This window comes from Sparus aurata, chromosome 4 (genome assembly GCF_900880675.1).
Source record: "Sparus aurata chromosome 4, fSpaAur1.1, whole genome shotgun sequence".
Classification (NCBI taxonomy): domain Eukaryota; kingdom Metazoa; phylum Chordata; class Actinopteri; order Spariformes; family Sparidae; genus Sparus; species Sparus aurata.
In genome coordinates, this window is record NC_044190.1 from 31,077,928 (window position 1) to 31,098,850 (window position 20,923).

Here is a 20,923-nt window from a genome sequence, read left to right on the forward strand (position 1 = left end):
GAGCCTAATGGACTTCCAATATGTTCTTAATGTTGTCAGCGTTAAGCAAGTGGTTGATCAATTAGCCCACTACTACTCTTACAACGTCAATACTCTTGACTTTAAAACCTGTGTCAATAATGTAACATTAACTGCCAAAACACCAGTCACCACATATCAAGGACGGTTACACCAAACTACTCACTGTGGGATGACAGAGATAACTATCATAGGCACGTCCACGGGTTCACCTGTCAGTGAGATCACATTAGCATTACAGAGAAATTATGACTTAAATCTTAATATGTGCTGCTTCCAGAGTTGTCATTTATGTTCTGTCTGTTTATAGCAGTTATTATGAAAAGGGACAGCAAGAAAAAAATTGTGTATGCATCTGTGTTTATGTGGGTGTGTGTGTGTGTGTGTGTGTGTGTGTCTATATTGAGGTTACCATCAGGTCAAAGATGCAGCTGCAGGGAAGAGTGCCAAGTGACATTTTAAGACTCCCCTCTCACCCCCCTTTCGTCACACACACACAAACACACACACCCACTGGGGTCTGACTGGACTCGACAGGTCATCAGCAGTGCGTGGCAGGCCCTCGCCCTGACTGGCACTGCGCACGCACACACGCACAAACTCACACACACAACCAACACATGTCACTTTTGTGGCAAATGAGATCGGAGATGTTCCTTTTTCAGCAGACGTCACGTACTGAGCTACGTCTGCCTCTCTGTGACACAGCCACATACACACAACCAAACACTGCTCTTACCAGACTTCATTTGCCCTACAAAACAATAAACAAATATTTTGTGTGGATTCTTCAATGTAATTTTAAAATAATTGCAAACAGAATGGAAACAGTTAAATCACTATAAATTAACGTTCTGCTAGAGCTTCGTTACTGTTTGTGTTTAGAACAGCTCAAGTTTACATTACACAACATCAGGAACCAATAAGAGTGACTCATGGTGAAGGAGTAAATCCTAAAGATGCAATTATATTAATATAAGAGTCAGACGGGTGTTGTGTCAAGTGCAGCCTGTACAGGCACACGTTCATCCAGACCAAGTCTAATCCACCAAAATAAGTGCATGAGTCTGGTATCATGAATTAATTAATGGAAATAAATTAAGTAATATTAGGGAATAAGAATTTAGTTGTGCTTGAAAATTATTAAAAACGTAACCTTTATCAACTGCCAGGATAAATAAATAAAACAACAAAGGCTTCGGTAACATCCAGCCCTGCTTTTCTTATGTTATTATCCTTAGCAACTTCACAGTTACCGGACCACAAATATAATCACATATAATCTAGTTTCGCACCACTAAATCAGTTGTAGATCGAAGTGGACTGATGCCTAACAAGACAGAACTCATCAGACATTCAGACATACAGACATAGACCTTTTTCACAGCAGACATTTTGACTTGCCACAACAAGAAAATCACAAGAGTTACCATAATACTACAGATTAGTGACGGCTCGGTTCTGTTTAAGTGTCCCCGTAATCGTGAACCACACTGTTATTATTATGATCATTTTGTGCATGGGGCTGGCAAAAAAATTTAAACTAATATTGTGATGATTTAGCAGCACCTTTGAACTTAAACATATTCAAATGTCAGTTACATATAATCCAGCACAGCCACAGGTGGCATGACTGGAAATTGAGCCCTCAGCCCAGCAGTGTTAGTGTCATGTTTTTCTCTCTGTGCCACACAACGGCAACGAAAAAGCATCTGCTGCCACGGTTCAGAGTGAAGGTAGACACGATGTATGCCAGCAGCCACCTGCAGCCAAGTGTGTGTGTGTGTGTGTGTGTGTGTGTGTGTGTGTGTGTGTGATGACCTCAGGACAAGTAATGAGTGATCTATTCTCAGTGCTGCTTCCCAATGAATTGAGTTCCATTACACCTTTCTCTGTTCAGTCAGGTATACTGTAGGAGTGTGTGTGTGTGTGTGTGTGTGTGTGTGTGTTGTGTGAGAAAGGAAGGCGTCAAGGTTGAAGCACATCAATACCTGAATGAGATGAGACGTTCCTTTTCTAGGCGTGCACACACACACACACACACACACACACACACATACATTATATTAAATAAATAATTAATTACACAGCAGACTGAAATATTGGCAGCTGTAGAGATAGACAGTTGATTTCCAACAGGAGAAAAAAATTCCCTTAGGGATCGAGCATGCACACACACACACACACACACACACACACACACACACACACACACACTTAAGCTGACTGCACATGCTACCATTGGGGGCGGATACACACTCATACAAACAGTAATTACCCCCAACAGCTTAAAAAGACATTTGCGGCGCATTTATAATGGATGCCAAATTACCAAAAGAATCCATTTACACACACAAACACATATTTGAGTGTGTGTGTGTGTGTGTGTATGGATGTGTGAGTGCTGAAACAGATGTGCACACACACAAGCACACATAAACACACAGCATTTAATGTTGGCTGCCCAGTAGAGAGCAATTTGTGTCCAGTGTGAATAATTGCAGTTATTGATTGATCCTTTAATGCTAATTGAAGTAATTTAAAAAGTATTAATTCATCGTCCTGTTGTTCACATAACTGACCAATGACATATAAACAAGCGCAGACTGCACATAGACAGACAGAAAGACGGACAGACAGACATCAACTTCTGCCACTGTCCTTTTCTTTCAGACTTTCCAGTTTTCTCCTCCTCTTTATCCCCTCTTTCTTCCTGTCCTTTCTTCCATTCCTCCTGCTCTACCACTCTTCATCTCTCTTCCCTTCCTCTGTTCCTCTTCTATTCATTAATCTCAATCTCTCTGTCTGTGCTCCATGAAGTAAGATGTCAACACAGAGCAAACATGCACTCGCGCACAGAGCGATGTGCCATATCATCAGCCCCACTCGCAGCCAGCGTCACAGGCAGGCTCATGAAGAGAATCAAATCACATTCGTCTGTCCTGTCACATTTTCATCAGAGTCACTGTGTGCATACATGTGTGTACAAGGCTTTGTATTTAGAGCAACGTGTGTTTGCACGCATGTGTCCATGTAACAATTGCATTACTATGTAGTCAAGCAGTGCGCAGCAGTGAAATGAGACAGGGACATATTACACTACAGGCTATCATTAACTCAACACTGATACAAGGAAGTGAAGGGAAAATCTGAAAAAACATTGTGTGATTGTCAGCAAAGAGTTAAAGAGACGCAGAAAAGGGAAAGGTGAAAATACTGTACATGGATAGTTCAGCCCCTTTTCTCTCTCTGTTAAGGTAGTTTGCAAGTTAACTAGCTTGACTTAATTGGCACAGTGTAAACGTTCAAATAACCCTATCAGAACTGTGTAAGTAGGGGATCAAAATAAAAGAGTCACCTACTCAAATGAAAGTGTTACTGTCAATGGCACTCCATTGACAAAGTTCTTAAGTTTTTACTCAAATTATGACAGCTGTCATCAATAAAACATTGTGAATTGGAACAGATATTTTTCTCACACTAAGTGGTTGTTCTGCATACGGTTAAAGCAGGGGTGCCGAAGCTTTTTCCCTTGCAGGGCCATAATTGAAAGTTTCTTTCTTCACAAAGTCTCACTCTGTCATGGTCAGATTAGGAAAAATCGTAAATTAGGGATCCAACATTTTCTAGAGCATTTTTCCTCACATAACATATAGTAGCATTCAAATTTACTCTTGGTATGTTTTAAAGTGATTTTTTATGATCACAAATCAACCTTATTGTGGGCCAATTTGGACATTTCCTATCTGGATTCAGTAGTTAACCAAAATGACTAAGCAGATATGATCTGACCTGAGCAGACTCAGCACAACAACACAAAAATCAACTTGTGTTTGTCTGATTTGTTAAATAGTTGTTTCACAGAGTCTTTGGAAAGTATTGTTCATACTTTCTAATTTATTGTACAGTTTGATGTTTGAGCAAGCTGTGTCTTCTTAATAAAAGACCCGTAATGTTCATCAATGTATGATAGTTGTGAACATCTCCAGCTCTGCAGCAGCCAGTCGATAATGTGAACAAAGTGAAAAATGAGGGAGGCAAAAATTAAGTTGTAGTTTTTTTTGTCTTTCTTTCTTTCTTTTCTAAAATTCCTCTTTTTCCATCTTTTTCTCTGTTCCTTTCTCTCCCGGCAGTTTCAGTGGAAGCCACATCTTCTCAAGGACGGGTCAAAGTCGTGAACACACATGCACACATACACACACACATACACGCACACACACACACGCACACATATAGAGGCGGCAGTACTGTATGTATTGTGGCAGCTCTGTGGGAAAAGCCTGTGGGTCTGGCCAGAGAAAAAAGGCAAAAATAGAATAGAGCCGTCGAGTTGCTGCGACTCCACTGGGCCAATTCAAATCTCTCTCTCTAGTGAGACCTCACACCCACCCACCTACCTATCTACCCACACACACACACACACACACACACACACACACACACGCATATATAAGGCTCTGCTTTGGTTTTCTGTTTCCCTCGTTCTCCCTCTGTTTCGTCGTGTATCTTTTTTTGATTTTATTTTACAGTAATCCTTGTTTGAACCGAGGGACGTGTGGAAAGTGGTGCAGAATGTCATCGAACAAACTGGTGTCGAGGGAAAGTGAGCATATGGCAGAAATGTAAAGGAGAAGAAGAAATAGAGTTATCAAACACTCAGCGTCCAATTTACTCCTGGTCTCTTTCATCAGGTCTGCTCTCCTCACACACAGAGAGAGATTACCTGTGTGTGTGTATGTATGTGTGTGTGTGTGTGTGAAAGAGAGAGAGAGAGAGAGAGAGAGAGAGAGAGAGAGAGAAAGAGTGCATGTATGTTTGATGGGAAATGAAAATTAAACTTCTCCAGGCAGATTTCTACAACTTTAAGCCTTCCAATCCTCAAACACAGTCAGGCGATCTAAACCAAAGCTTTGTGTCTGCAAAGTTGTGACATTGAGAGGTCTGGAACATTTTTCGCCTCCAGTGATTCCATTTTTCCTTCCTTCAACTACATTTTGATGTTTAAGAACATCAGTCAGAACCCAGATTTTTTTTCTTTTCTTTTTTTTTTACTTTCCCGGAAGCTGAAGCTTGTCAGTAAGCTGTCAGGAAGCACTGGAAACGTCTGGGGCCATAGTGCTTTCAGTGGAAAAACTCTTGAAACTAAAGCTGAATAGTTATTTAAAACACGTGAGACTCTTTCTTTACAAAATTAAAAAATTAAAACAACAGTCTGGATTCTGCCAGTAACCAAAGCTGCATGAAGCAATGGAGAGTTTTGATGCATGTTAAAGATTGAGTGAACAAATTATGACACATAGTGCTGGAGGGAGGTCTATTGCTTCAGAACGAGTCTTATATAGCTACAGAGGGAGCAGGTCCTCCATGTTGCAGAGCCAAGTTTCTACAGGTGCCCAGAACAGCCAAACCAAACAGATGTTTATTTTGTGTTTTGTTAACTTTCCGACGTGTTTCGTCTATAGATTTCAGTCGCTCGTGTCTCCTTTGCTTTTTTCTAAAGCATCTGAATTTACACTTGATTGAAATTGCAGTACAGTGACTGGGTCTTGCTGAGAGAAAAAAAATGGTTTACGCAGCATATATGTGTATGTATGTGTGTGTATAATTGATATAGAGTGCTGTACATGTCAATTTTGTGTGCGCGTGTGTGTGTGTGTGTGTGTGTGTGTGTGTGTGTGTGTGTGTGTGAGTGAGTGTGGACAGGGGAGTTCGTTCTGAAACAGGCCGTCTGTTCTCAAAGCAGAGCGAGCGTGCATGTTGCTGCCTATGTGTGTGTGCTGCAGCCAGGCGCTCTACTTTCTGAGAGCACAGGGCGGAGGGAGCGAAGCGAAGCGGGGCGTAATTAGGCCACGATTTGAACTCTCTTAGTTCCTCCCTGAGAGGGGGCACCGGGTCATGCCAACTATTATAAATCGAGCTGGGCTGTATATGTGTTCAGGTGTGTCTGTGCTGGTGTAATGTGTGAATGTGTGTGTGTGTGTGTGTGTATGTGTGTGTGTTCATGAGAGGTATAGGAGGAGGCAGCTTCTGATTGGTTCAAAGTAAACTGTTAAATATAGGTTCATCGGGACAGCCTAGTGATTTACCGGTGCATGACATGCTTGTGACATTCTGCAGTCAACTTACAACCACTGTGTCATGTCACACCACCCTCTCTCTCTTTTTCTTTGTATTGAGTGAAGTAAATCAAAAGGTGATTCAGAGCAGTCCCACAGAACACTTATGATGTGTAAGAAGTACTGTAATCCATATTGTTATTCCAGTTCTGACCAAACTTTGCCTCTCTATTTGATCCATTTGGTCCAATAATATTTGGAAGGTCTTGTGGAGTCACAGGATTATCCAGCTCAGTCAGCTCTACGGTGTACAATCTATGGGCTCCACAATGCGAAAGATCTGGGTCATTTTATACCCAAGGAGTCTACCCGGGAACATTACTGGCTTCATGTGCCACTGATCAGCTGTCGAAGGACTGAATGGGACTCCATTTCTGACACAGTATCCAGTTTTCAACATACATCCACAGTTTAACCATTAGCACAACATAAAGCATCGGTTTTGATGCTATGGCCACTTGCAGTTCAGCATACTGTCGGTTATTTTTCATACTGCCTTCAGCTGATTGGATGAAGCCTCAAACCAAGTAAAAGCCACACTCCTTGGCATTAATAATTAGTTGGTGTGGAAATAAAACTGACACCGTTCTATAAATTACATTTTTTTTTTGCCACTAACTTGCTGATAGCCCATTTAGGGGCCACTGATCAATTAAAGTCCTTTTGTAACCTCCCCTGCTCCCACACACACACACACAAACACACTCATCCCATTAATGAGCGGACGGCTAATTAAGACTCAAAAAAGCAAGGGAGTCACTTCTTTTTGATTGATAGCACCCACCGTCTTCTCTTCCTGCTATTTTGCATTTTAATGTTCATTAATAAACTTTTATTGTTTTGTTAATTATAATACCACCCTCCCCCGTTGAGATAATAACCGAACAGAGCGATTTGTTCAGAAAGATTTTCTGCTACATGAAGGAAAAGACGACGGACGAATTGGCAGGACAAAGAGAAGAAAAGACGGGAAACAAAAGAGACAAAATAAATGAGCTGAGAGAAAATAGCAGGAAGTGGAGGGTCATGTGTGGTAGTGAATATTTAGAATGGCCTTTTTTTCATACGCAAATACACTAAACAGTACAACAGCGTTTGTGATTAGTGTTTAATTAAGTTTCTAGTAGCATGGCCTTTGAAGCAGCTAGTGTCTGTGATGGCTGATGGAAATCTAGACAACCTCTTAAAATGTTTGCCCTCTGCTGATGGAGACGCAGTTTCCGCAACACTGAAAGCATAAAACCAAGAAGAATACAACAAACAATCCTGAAACTTTCTCACAACTTTCTTTCTCATGTAACATACGTCTTAAGGAAGTAATCTAAGAGACATACCTTGTGTACATTGTATGTGATGTTTACTGTGTGTGTGTGTGTGTGTGTCTGAAGTAGAGAATGAAACTGATGCTGCAACATCATCTCTTTTTTCAGTCTTTTCATGCTTAAGTACATCTGCTTGTGTAGGCGTGTATTTATGTGCATATATGAGTAGGAGGTGGGTGTGTGTGTGTGTGTGTGTGTGTGTGTGTGTGTGTGTGTGTGTGTGTGTTCGCTCATTTAAATGTGCGTTTGTGCATGTGTGCTGCAGCCCTAGAGGTGCTAGGCCAGGGACGCGCATGATGGATCGTGCAGGCCAGTTGATAGCGCCATTACTCACTGACACACACACATTCTCAAACACACACACAGACTCACACACACACACGCGCATGCCCACACACCTGCCTGACACCTGTCCCCCATGGGGGTCTGTCTGCCCCTGAGGCCATTGCCCCGGAGACGAGCAAAGCCCAAAATTATTCTGCATGACAGCAAATACTGGTAAAGTTCGAAAAAGGAAAGAACTTTAAAACTTTGTAGGACATTCCCAAACACCGATCTCTCTCTTTCTCTCTCTCTTTCTCACTTTTGCCTCTCCCTTTAGCTTCCCTTACACTCTGAATTCTATCTATCTATATCCATTATAATTTGTTTGCAAAGGTTAAGCAATGTTAATTTTCGAACAACATATAATTGTTTTTTGTACCCTTTGTTTATCCCTCACAGCCAATGGCACAGGATCCACAATGAAAAGTTCAAGCGACTACATTAACCTTAACTTTTTGTTGGTGTTACTGTTACGTGTTAAATACTGACATGACATCTGCGCTGGTTATTCCTCAATGTCATCTGACATTAGACTTAAAAAAAAAATAATAATAATAATAATTGTAAAATAAAACAGTCAACGGACAACTAAATCTAGGATGCTGATCCATCCCCTCTGTGTTGAGGGCTACTTGATTTCTTGTTGTTAATGTATATCTGTATTCAAGCACTACTGAAATAAATGTTTTATATACAGTATGTAATCTACCTCTTTTAAACAGTTTTTTTCTTTTTACTCACCCCTGGTTGAAAGGATTCAATTACAGTAAAGGTTGGTTGTTTACTCATAGGCAGTTTACAGCTTGAATTCAAGTGGTGACAAGTTTTCCTGACATAAAAAAGTAGCAAAGCATCCTTAGAAGCTTCTTAAAGCACTCCTGCTACATTACACACAATGTTATGAGCTGAGAGACACCAAAACACTAAAGACGAAAATGTCCATAATGTAAACTTTTCACCATGATATGAGATTGAAGATCAGGAAAAAGTGTGTTTGTCCCTGGAGCATCTTTATACAGTTAGAGTCAACGGAAGGAAAGATAGCTCTTCTCCTGTGTTGACTGATGTTACCTGAAGAAAGAAATAACATAACACAAATAGATGTTCAGTGGTTAATTGGCATTAAATGGGGCATCGAGCTTGGTGAGAAAACACTCATATCTTACTTCATCTTCATTAGTGGGAAAAAATGGATGCAATATGCTTGTGTGTGTATGTGTGTGTGTGTGTGTGTGTGTGTGCATGCGTGTACTTGATAAAAACTAAATTTCTTTAATATGTCTTTTCAATCAGGGTTGTTTGTTGCAAATTTAAACAAAAAAACACATTCGTATATTACTGATGGTACAAGATGCATCAGCTGAACAAGACCTTATTTTGGTTTACATGACACTGATAAATAGTAAACTATTATATTATAGCAGTTTCAATGCTACAATGACTGATATAAAAAAATTTACAAGGTTTGTCCATTCAGGGATACTGTGGAAAAACGGCAGTGCAACATCGCAGATTCCTTGAAGAAGACCCAACTTTTAGGCTGTATCCAGATACACAATATATTGAAATGTCCTCAAAAGCACTTTATAGATTATAGGATTGAGCGAAAAGATTAAATAGCTCTATATTCTCTACGAAATACCCAGATATCTATAATGCAACAATATTGTCGCGATGACTGTTGGCACATTAACACAATTAGATTTACGATAATCATCAGTAACAGGGATATAATGATTAAGTGGCTAAAGGCACGTATTACCACCTTTAAAGGTTGAAAACCAAGAAAAAGTGGGAAAAGTCATTAAGGTAAACAGCTAGTCAAACTCACAGAAGGCAGAAGAAAAACAGTTGTAAGGCTCACAGTCAGATTATGCCTCTCCAGACAGACAGTCAGAAGTACCTGGTGAGACACACACAGGGAAACAGACAGACAGAAAGGCACAAAGACAGGTAGCTAATGTTATATATAAGGACTCCCAGGGACTTGCTACAGCACACAGCAGAGCACCTGGGGACATGGCAGCCATATGTTTAAGCTTTGTCTCGTCCTACAAAACTCAGTCTGCCCTTCACGTGATTTGTCAAAGGGCTGCGCACGGTGACAGGTACAGGGTACAGGAGGACCCGAGATACTGAGACACACAGCAACTAAAGGAGAGAGGTGGATAGAGGGAGAATGGCCAGCCATGGGGGGGCTGAGGGGGTTGGAGGGATGAAAAGAAAGAGAGTGGGAGGGTGACGTGAGATACAGGAGGGCTTCAAGACGCACAGGAAACAGAAGAGGAGAGCTGAGGAGTGTTAGGTCACAAAACGGGTTAAAAAGTGTGTCTTGGGGGTTGTATGAAGTAAATTAGGAAGAAAGGGAGCATGGAAGGAGGGAAAGAAGGAAAGGGGACATTACAAGCTGGTAAAACACAGCGGGAGCGGATAGTTTAGAGATGAGATGGGGCGGCGGAGATATAGGTTAAGAAGTAGAGTGCCTCCAGGCTTCTTTTCCTCTCCTTCTCCCAACTCCCTCTCTCCCTCCACCCGCTCCTCTTGTCCCGTCTTTCAGCCCCCCTATACCTCCACCCAACCCCCACCTCTACCTCTACCATCACCCCTCTCTCTTTCTCTCTGTCCTTCTGTGCAGGGGGTTGAGGCGCTGAACAGATTATGGCGTAATTAAGGCGCTAAAGCAGCACATTATCCACCTGGTGGCTTATCCAGGGTGGCTAGCACCGTGGCTAGGCTAATCAGCCTATATGTGTGTGTGTGTGTGTGTGTGTGTGTACAGCCAGCAGCATTGGGGCCCATCTCACCTGATTAAGGCCTCTTATAGGGATGTGTTAAAAGCATTAGGTGAGGACAGGAATGTAATTCGTCATGTTTAAAGGCTGGAAATTGAATCAGGGATTAGGAGGCAGCCAAATGAGCATACATACACATACTCAGCTAACTGGAGGGGAGTCATATCTCCATCTCTCTCTCTCTCTCTCTCTTTCTCTCCCTCTTTCTGTCTGTCTCTCTTTCGTCATGTTCTCCCCTCATCTGTCCTCTCATTCTCCATTTCAGTCTTCTTGTTTAATTTCTCTCATTCCCTCCACCACTCTCTATTTCTTAGTTGACTCTAAGGTTACATGCATCTCAGAGCAGGGAGACAGGACATCTCACCCACACTCTTCCTTTCTCCTCGCTCACTCTCTCTCCACTGTCCTCTAAGTGGTTAAATTGAAAATAATTGTGCAGACAGACCCCAGAATGCAATCAAAGAGCAGGACAATGTAGTCGGAAGTGAAGCTGGTATTATTAGGTTGGGGAGAGTACTAAGTGTATAGTGAAATACCTCAGAGAGTAATTTTATACCTTCAGACTTTATTAAAGCTAATAGGTATATATATACCTCCCCGAGGCTGGTCAATTCATTAGTTGTAACCGTTAGGAACTATTACGCACACAACAAAGTCAGAGCGTCGAGACAGAGAGGAGGAGAGGAAGAGTGTGTGCGGCTGCACGCCTGTGTTCATGTACTCTTGAGACGTGTCATAAATAGCAAATCAGAATTTCAAAAAAATATCACGAGATCGGATCATTCTGGGTAGCAGTAAAAAAAAAAAAAGCTTAAGTCTGTTGAAATGATAAATGATAAAAACTAGTTCACTGTTTTTTTAAACAAAAAGCTACTCAAAACATAAATTAATGTTTTATCAAAATGTAATGCCAATACTTGCATAAAATAACTTATTTATTATTACTTATTTTTATCCTGTAACTTAACTTCCCTCTTATACTGAAATCCCATGGTTTTGTGTTTCTATGTACTTCGCACTGCAATTAATTGCTAGACAATCATCAAACTAACTAGTAAATAGCATGTGATACACACCTTATTATACAGATTATACTACTACTACTGTTAATATTGAAATGATAAAAATAAGAGGTATAATAATAATAGAATCTGACATTTATTGTAGAACTGAAAATAAATAAAAGGGCTTTAGTTGATACTGAGATGTGTAGAAAAAGACTACATTTATTTTGAGGTAAAACAAATGTGACTTCATCATGTCATTTGGCAAAGTACACATGTAACGACTGCTCTCTGTAAACAGCCGCTGAGTTTTGCTAAAGCAGCGCTGAACAAAGAATCTCATCAGAAAACGTAAAAGAAGAAAGAAAGCACACCCGCCATATTGGGGTGTCTTTGTCAAGGGCGCTGTCTTTATTTTCATACACTGCTGAGTAGGACATGCTGAACGGTAAAATGGTGAGTGCTAAAGAGCCAGTAGTGTGTGTGTGTGTGTGTGTGTGTGTGTGTGTGTGTGTGTGTGTGTGTGTGTGTGTGTGTGTGTGTGTGTGTGTGTGCGTGTGTGTGTGTGTGTGCATCCTTATATGTGAGAGACACCTTGAGGGGGTATGAAGGTGATGATGGTCAAGTCAAAGCCTGTTTGAACCATAAACAAGATGAAGGAAATTAAAAATTGTATTTTTGTTGCCATGCGCATGATTTAAGTTATTTATTAGGACACTGACACTTTGTAAATGTATGACATAAACATTGTTCGATCCCTTGGATACACTGCAACGGTTTCACAGTCTGGTGCAGAAAAAAATGTGCCGCTTTCAGCAAAATTACAGTCTGTTTAGGGAAAATATTTAATCTACTACAAAAACAATTATTAGTAAATTATGCACAGATATGGAATACTTTATAAGATTTTGCTGTGTATGTCCCAGATTTCCTTCTTTCTTTTTTTTCTTTCTTTTTTTTTTTACAAAATACTGTTTGTCCCAAAAATGTCAATTTTTTTCAATAAGCAGTACAGCTGTAGTGTCCTTGAGCAAAAGAATTGGACCCCACTGGTTCCCATGAGTGCTCTTTAACAGTTGACCTTTCTCTCCGACCTCTTTGAAGAGAGCAAATTAAATATAGGAATGAAAGATTAAAATACAAAACTTTCCTAATGCCTTTTAAGGTGATATGTTCGTTCAGTGGACACTCACAACTTCACAGCCATGCTAGCAGCTGTATCATATAAAGCAAAAGTCTGAATTGTTTTTTTGGGGGGTTTTTTATAGTTACTTGAAGAAGAATATTGCCCTTATTAGTACAATATTCAAAATAGTTTGAATCATTCAATTGATGAGAAGATGGAAGAGAGAACAAGTTCTGTATGTGCGAAACCTCACCTGCTTCTAAACTGGAACAGCACAAAAGAATAAATCTCAGAAAAGTTAGATTAAACAAGGAGAGAGGGCATCAATACAGAAAGGCTGAGTCACTGTCAAGGGCACCTTTTTTATATTCAGCGCCGGGTAGGACATATGTGATCATGCATCTGCAGCTACTACAAAACTGTGACTGTACTGCCGGCAACAAGAGAGCATATGGTCCAAAAGGATTCTGCCATTTTTAATCAGCAACTAAATTCTTAAGAGACAAAATATCTGACATCTATAATTTCTGCATATGTATATTTCATTCAAACCAAATGTTGAGGATTTTATTAAAAGTCAGGGTGATTGAGATTACGCCTCGTATCTCAATGTTTTTTTTTTACGATCTGTGCATGGAGCATCAGCCAAATGTTTAATCATCTGATTTAAATGAGATTCACTAAAGACCAAGTCAGCTAAAAAATACAAAATACAGATTGTTTAGAATGCACCTGAATAACATTTCCACTGATTAGCTCTGTTAATTTTATTAAGCATGCATATTCAGGGTATTAATAAAAATATGGCTGTGGCAGAAAATCTGAAAGTATATATTTCTAGCCTCCGTCTTTTTGTTTTTAATTCTAAACATTTTTATATTTGCAGTATTTTGTCTTTACATTCATGCTTCTGCAACATGCAGGTCGTTGACAAGATCGCAGCACTCTGCATGTTATGTGGTCACATCTGTAATTCTATTTTTGGACTGGAAACCCAGTCAGATGAATGTCATTGCCACTAACACAATAATAAACAGATTTCACCCTGAAACGTTTTCATTCAAAAGCTTAACAAAAAAAAATAGGACATCTGTGTGACTCAATGGATCACAATAAGACACTGGCAGTCATGATTTTCTTTTGTCACAACGTGTGAATTATTATAAAGAAGTAATAGCTTGTGATATGCCCTCTGAAAATTCAATTAAATAAGTATTGTCATTAAAAATCAAATACATTTTCATGCAACATAACATGACAAAGAATAAAATCTCTACAGTCATCACATTATTTTCAGTATGAGTGACTATTATTATTATTAATTATTTTCTGTAATTACAGTATAATTACAGCGTAACTACATGTAACAAAATGTGACACAGCTGCTTCAACCACCAGGCCAATTATTCACCCGACCTTGACTGAATTTACTAATCACACTGTTAGACGTGGTGACACCATGAGACAAATACACCAGCTGTCCTGTATTTTTTCACATATTAGTACTTCCTGCTGAACAACTCATAATTCACCATTTACATTTAATTACTGTCCAATGTCTATTGTAACTAGCACTACTAGGAATCAACATAATGGAAATGTCATGATGATATGGTTTCAATAAAAGCAAGTCAATCTGATCGTCAGGAAAATATCAATCCCACTCTCAACATCATTAAAATGTCTCGTCTTACCCTAAACTTTGTGTGGGCATGATTTGAGGTGTAAACCTGTTACGGTGTTATATATTCAGCCTGTTCCATTTACCTGCACATACTTAATAGAAGTTGAGCAGCAAAAAAACACCTTTCAAAACTAATTGAACCCACAGGAGCTTGCAGGCCGAGCATTTGGATGAATTTGTGAATTATGTGAGAGGTTGCAGTTATCAGAAGGAAAATGTCATCCTTGCTCTGCCTGTCTCGATGATCTAGTGCGCTCTTTTTTGTTTATAACTTCACTTTATGCGTGGTTGTTCTGTAGCTATTCTGGTGCTGAATGTGCTGGATGACTCTGTCTGCCGGCTCAAAGACAAAGAAGGACGGTCATTAGACTATTCTGTAACATCAGGTACTGTACACCGCTTTCTCTCTCTCTCTCCCTATTTCTTTCTCCCCCTTTCTCTCTCTCTCTAACACACACACACACACACTTTCCATCTTTCTTGCTCTATTTTTCTATTTCTCACTCTCAAACACAGGGACACACACACACACACACATTTGTCCTGCGCTATGGTCCGCATTCCATCAAAGTCCAGCATCATTTCCTGGTATAGAGCGCCATCTACAGGTCCTATGAGCACTATCTCAGATGCAACACAAATCTCCCATTTGCTGCTTTCAAAAGACACAAACAGCAATGACTGTGATGTTTGATAAGTGTCATCAAACAGGCACACTCTGTATAAATAGATGGAATTCAATACATTATTTCAAAAGCCATCTTCTCCAAAGGATGACACATAATGTTTTGCAATGAATGGCCTGGTAGAAAAAAAGGGCTGTGGGAAGAACACAACTGAAGTGTGCTTTAAAACAAGATTATATTATGAATCCGTGACTTTGTCAGCTGGAGAGAATAAACGTATGGCTTCCTGGTTTAAATGCCTTAGACTGGTTCTTTTCATATTCTACTCAATTACGGCTCATATTATTACAAAGTACTTTTAGATAAAAGTTTAAAAGAGAAGTTGTATCATTATAAATTGGGGAAATGCACTGAGCTGCATATGAATATAGACTCTGTATGTGCTTCTGTGTGTGTGTGTCGCACACCGCGCGTACATATTCTGTATGTGGCTGAGCGAATGAAGCCGTTGGCCTAAGTGCAACTGCTTTAGCTTTTGTCTTCTATTTTGCGAGCTCCTACAATAGCCTGTTATATTTGTTAAAGTGATGAATGAGTTTGCCCATTCCATTCTTCATTGTGTGTGTTTTTGTGTGTGCGTGTGTGTTCCAGCCTTCTCAAAGTCATTGTTTCCCTAGAGAGGGGTCAGTGTGCTGGTCAAAGCTTTCTGCTCACCTCCCACCACTGACCAGAGAGAGGGAGAGAGAGGGAGGGAGGGAGACGCACTGACTTAAACCTGTAATGTAGGGACATTAAAATAACAGTCTGATCTTTCACTGTTTCTTCTGCAACTTTTCTATTTTATTTGTTTTGTATATACAGTAATTGTAATATTTACAATGATAGACAAAGGTAAGAGAAGTACCCTATGTGTTCTCCTGAAATAGGACGAAGTTTAGCAACATGTGTTGTGTTAAGGGAAGAAGAAAGAAGAAGAAGAAGAGGAGGAAGAAGAAGAAGAAGAAGAAGAAGAAGAAAAAGAAGAAGAAGAAGAAGTCATGTGAAGTGTGAGGAAACTCAGGGAGAAATATCCACTTTTTAATATTTCTGTAAAAAGGCATTTAGTGCAGCTAGAAAGAAGAGAAAATATTCAAACCAAGCCTGCCAGTTGGGTCATAGGCTCACTTTACACACACACACACACAAGCACACACACACGGACACACACACACACGGTCCAAGCATTATTAAACAGTCTGTCATGGGGGTTGAGTGTGTCGCTTCTCTCCCCCGTTCGCTCACTGCCCCTAGAACAATTTCAATTTTAATAGCTTTTACTATGTATCTGAAGCACTGGAGACATAGAAAGAAAGGGCAGTACACACACACACACACACACACACACACACACACACACACACACACACACACACACAGAGCCAGGGAGAGAACTAGTCCCCCTTGTTGAAAATAGAGCCATCAAAAATGAAGGCCAGCCCAGCACAGCCGACAGACAGACAGAAAGATCCCGGGAGCATCTTGTAATTATCCCTGTGGACGAGTTGCCTCTAGCTGGGCTCAGCTACCCACCCCAACCCCCCTTTCTATCATCCCTCCATCCTGCCTCTAACCCCTCTGCTGCTAATTTCATCCCAGGGATTAGCCCCCGCTTGCTTGTCTATCTTGTAATATTTCTGGGGGGTGAAATGGTGAAATATCGCCTTCTTCTACTTGTAATAGGACTTAGTCAGCCGGGCCGGGGCATGCTTGTGACTCCCTCCTTCCCTCCTTACTGCTATTCAGAGATGGAGAAAGAGGGTTAAACAAAAAAAAAAGAGAGACGAGGATAGAGAGAGAGAGAAAGAACACCCCAGGAAGTGCCTCTGCTGCGACGCAAGCTCTACCGGGAAGTGACCGCAGAGAAGGTGTGAAGGTGAAAGTGAAAGCGGTGCGTGGCGGCACAGCGCTCTGGTAGTACCTGCAGGGCAATGCAAGCTGTTTTCTTTATGCATAAAAGAGAAGGAGGGAGGAAGGGAGGGTGGGAGAGAGGAGGAGACACCGAGACAGAAGTGCCCCACACCGCATATCCACAACCCGAGTCTTTTGTCTATCTATCTGTCTGATGTTCTGTAAAGCCTACCTGTCTGTCTCTCCAACTGACTTTTCTATGATTCTTTAAACTAAAATATATGCCTGTCATTTCATGTACAGGGTTGGCTGTGGGAAATGTGCAACTGTCTTTAAACACGCCGTATAAAGGACATGTGATAGGGATCTCTGTCAGCTGACACCAACAACCAATGATTATATGCTTCTCATGACCAATAACAATATGAAACAATAAGAGAGAAGTTCATAACCTGGAGTGAGAAAGTCGAAAATGTAGTGATACTTTAATATTCTATAACTGTAATAGGATTTCTTTCGGTCAAATCTCGTAGACTTTTTCCCTCCTCTCTGAACTCTAGTGGAACATGTTTTGAGAATTGCAATTTTCTTTTCTTTTCTGAACTTATTACCGGCTTTATTTATCAGCTTTAATTTTTATCACTTCCTGAAAATGTATCTGTTTATCAAAACTGTATATCTCACATTAGTCATTTGATGTTTCTTTTATGGGTTGGGTCAAAGTAAATTCAAAATACAGTGAATATTAGTGAATCATTACAAGATAAAATATCTGTCAGAATAACTCACAATTCATTTTTAGAATAGTGAAAAACTATTATATAATTAACATTTAACAAGGATCATATCCTTCCTTTATTTGGGAAGGACATTGGCAGGATGTTGAGTTTTTTTCCCCTCTACTTTGTCTTCTTTGGTCAGCTTTTTGATTTTTACCTTTGCTCGTCTGTGTTTATTTTTAATTTCGAACAAGTAAAAGAGGACAAAATGTCTCATGTCTAGGGGATAAACATGATGTGTTGTCAGATCCACTCATGGATTTAGATTGAGATTATATAAAGTCAAATTTCCCCCAACTGAATAGTCACTCACATCACAGTTGTCACAAATTTAAATACAAATTATCTTGTTTGATTCAGTGAAAAAAAAATAAATCCCAACATTTACAGTGTTATAGTCACCTTTAAAATCATAAAATAGGATTATGTGTGTGTTTCTATGTATAGGTATTCTCTGGTCCATCTTTGTGTGTATGACCATGTGGATATCAGTCCACTTATGTTTGTGTGTTTAAATCTATGCAGGTGTCTCTCCAATCTTCATGTATGTCTGTATATTTACAATATCTCTCTGCCACGTGTGCGTCTGTCCATCTGTGTGTGTCTGCATGCATGTTTGTCTGTTCGTACACTAAATGACCTATAGCCCTCTGTCTCTCACACACTCCTCTCCATCACTCCAGCCTCTCATTACAGCTGCAGAACCCCGGCCTGTCACGTAATTAAAGGCAAAGTTATAAATGACCAGCAGGCCAAAAGCCATATTTCACAGGTGGCCGCATATTTATTTATAATTTTTCACCTTTAAATGTGTTTCTTATGCAAATGAGAGCCAGGACACTTTTCAATTAACTTTGGGGGCCAGTCCCTCTAAGTACCGCAGAAGCTTGTTATTGAAAATAGAGTATTTTTGTTATCAGCCATAAATTATCCCTGCATGTCAAAGAAATTGAAAGATGTAATGTATGGGCCTGTATTTGGCGCTTCCAGAGGTGGCTAGTGTATTTCCCCTCCCTTAAGGACTTGGCGATTGCTTTTCACGAAACACCAATTTTTTTTCGATCCCTAACAGGTACATCTACAATTCAGCCCCTCCCGTTTTCTTTTTTTTTGCTTTTCTACGAAACGCTCTCTTTCTCCTCTCACATCCACACACAGTCGGACTTGCACTTACACTGCAGGGCAGTTTAACGGTATATTATATGAGCAATTGGCAGGCAGGTAGGTAGCAAGGTATGGTTCTTTTATGGTGACAGACTGAGAGTGTCCCCCTCTGCCTCATTTTCTCCTTAATTGACCTGCTGAGGGAAAGCAGTGGAGCGACCCCGCTATACTATCACCTCAGGGAGAGAGAGAGACGGAGGGAGAAGGAGATTCAACAGAGCCAACTCTCTACTGGCAGAGTTTGGAAGACAGAAAGTTAAGTAGCAGAGGTATCAAAAGAGAGAAACAGTAAAGAAAGAGACAGAGCGGTTGTAAACCGGGGAAGGAACATGTGTTCCTCCTGCTCTCCTGTCCCGTCTGTAGCCCTTCACAGTGGGAGATGTGTAGGATACGCTTTGAGGTACGTGTGTGCACATTCACAAGTGTGTTACCTTTGTTACGATGTGTGTGCACAGCGCATTAAGGTGCGTGTGTGTGCAGCTGTGCCCTCTCCCTGGTGCGTAAAAAACGTCCATTAATTGAATTCCCCCTAATTTCCCGTCAGCCTCGCCTTGCAGAGCGAGACGCCTGCCTGCCAGCCGCGCAACGCCACACTTCAGGTATGGTGGATAATGGAGGATGACATTTCTGTCCCACCATGCCTCGGGGCAGCATGTGATACATGGCTTCCTCTATGAAGGTTAAACTCAGCTAACCTGCCTTTGGCGTTTCATTACCCACTTGTTAAATACTCTTTTGGTAATAAAATGATTAAAAATTTTATTGCTTCTCTCAAATGAGGCCTCTTTTCAAAGGGATTTAATGACTTTGGAGATGGATGTGTGTGTGTGTGTTTGTGTGCGTGAGTGCACTCTCTGTGTGAATGCACGCATGTGTGTGTGTGTCCAGACAAGTGCATCTCCAGTTAGGCACGACCAGTGTGTAAAAACCTAATGAGAGTGATATGCTTTACAGCCAAACCACCATTATTCTCAGCCAAACGACCTGGGCCGTCATTATGTGTAAAGTAGCAATACCTTTTCCCTCTGCCGGGGCACATTCAAACAGACATGTTTTACATACAGCTCAGTCTGTGTCTTGAAGCGAAGTGAAGTATTTATACTAAAATGAATGGGCCTGACTATTTTTACATCACAAGTTAAGCAGCGTGGCTATAGCAACGGGACATAAAATATTATATTCGACCCATTAACAGGAACTACAAGCCTTGCCTTGGCCAATATGGCTCCACAGCGACTGAGCAAATCATTATACCCAGTGTCATTTTGGCTGTAAAATTAGCAGTAAAGGGACTTGAGAAACTGATCTCAAAAACCCAATAAAGCAGTTTCTTAAGGTCTGAGTCAGGAAACAGAAACGGGTCATCGGGGCCTGTTTTAAGGCCACCCACAATTTAAGAAAAATATCTTTAAGTGCAATGCAAAGAAATATGGTGTTTCTATTAAGAGAGTTCAAGTAAATAGTGTTTTTTTATGACTTCTGCTTTGTTTAAGTAGTGCTAATAAAAGATAGAGTTAATTAATTAGAATTAAAAGTTTGCAATCTTTTAATTTGACATCTTGATGTCTCATATCAGGGTACATAATGTCAAAACAGAGCGTCCTTCGTGGGTGGTAACATTTTAAATTGCTTCAAGGAAAAACATATAGTTTTTGTTCAGGGATTTCCCAGATTAGCCTGCCTCCCAGTCCGGTCTCTGGGTCCCAATGAGTTTTGTTGGGGCTCATTGTTGGACTGCTGCTGCCCTCACAGAACCTCTGTGCGCACGCACGCACGCACACACACAAACGCACACACACACACACACACACAGGCGCACACTTAATAAATGGCTGGGTCCCCCTCCCTCGGGCCAGAGGAGTCGGTGCTGGCCGGTTCATCTGATATATCATGGCAGCCCGCTCCGCTCTGCTCCACTGGACCATGTCCAACACCTGTTCTCCCATCAGGGGATGTTGTGTTGGCGTGGCGTGGCTATGCCACTGTACAGATTGGCACTGCCCAGTTGGGGCAGCAGAAAGGATGAAGTATGAGATTCCCAGTGACTAAATGTAAGCTGTAATTAGGAGGGAGGACCACAG

General features: G+C 40.7%; 1 protein-coding gene and 1 long non-coding RNA gene across 3 annotated transcripts in view; one reads left to right on the forward strand and one right to left on the reverse strand.

The window, feature by feature from the left end:
* The window catches only part of LOC115579634 (uncharacterized), a 55,996-nt gene that overhangs the window by 32,256 nt on the left and 2,817 nt on the right, over positions 1–20,923 (reverse strand). Inside the window, exon 3 of one of the 2 annotated variants that reach the window (XR_003983706.1) lies at positions 9,598–9,683. The exons of the other annotated variant lie outside the window; for it this stretch is intronic. This is a non-coding gene — a long non-coding RNA (uncharacterized LOC115579634). Of the gene's footprint in view, positions 1–9,597; positions 9,684–20,923 lie in introns of those variants that run through there. 2 annotated transcript variants of the gene reach the window in all.
* greb1 (growth regulating estrogen receptor binding 1) overlaps positions 1–20,923 on the forward strand; it is a 75,219-nt gene that overhangs the window by 28,234 nt on the left and 26,062 nt on the right. The gene's annotated exons all lie outside the window — the stretch shown is intronic.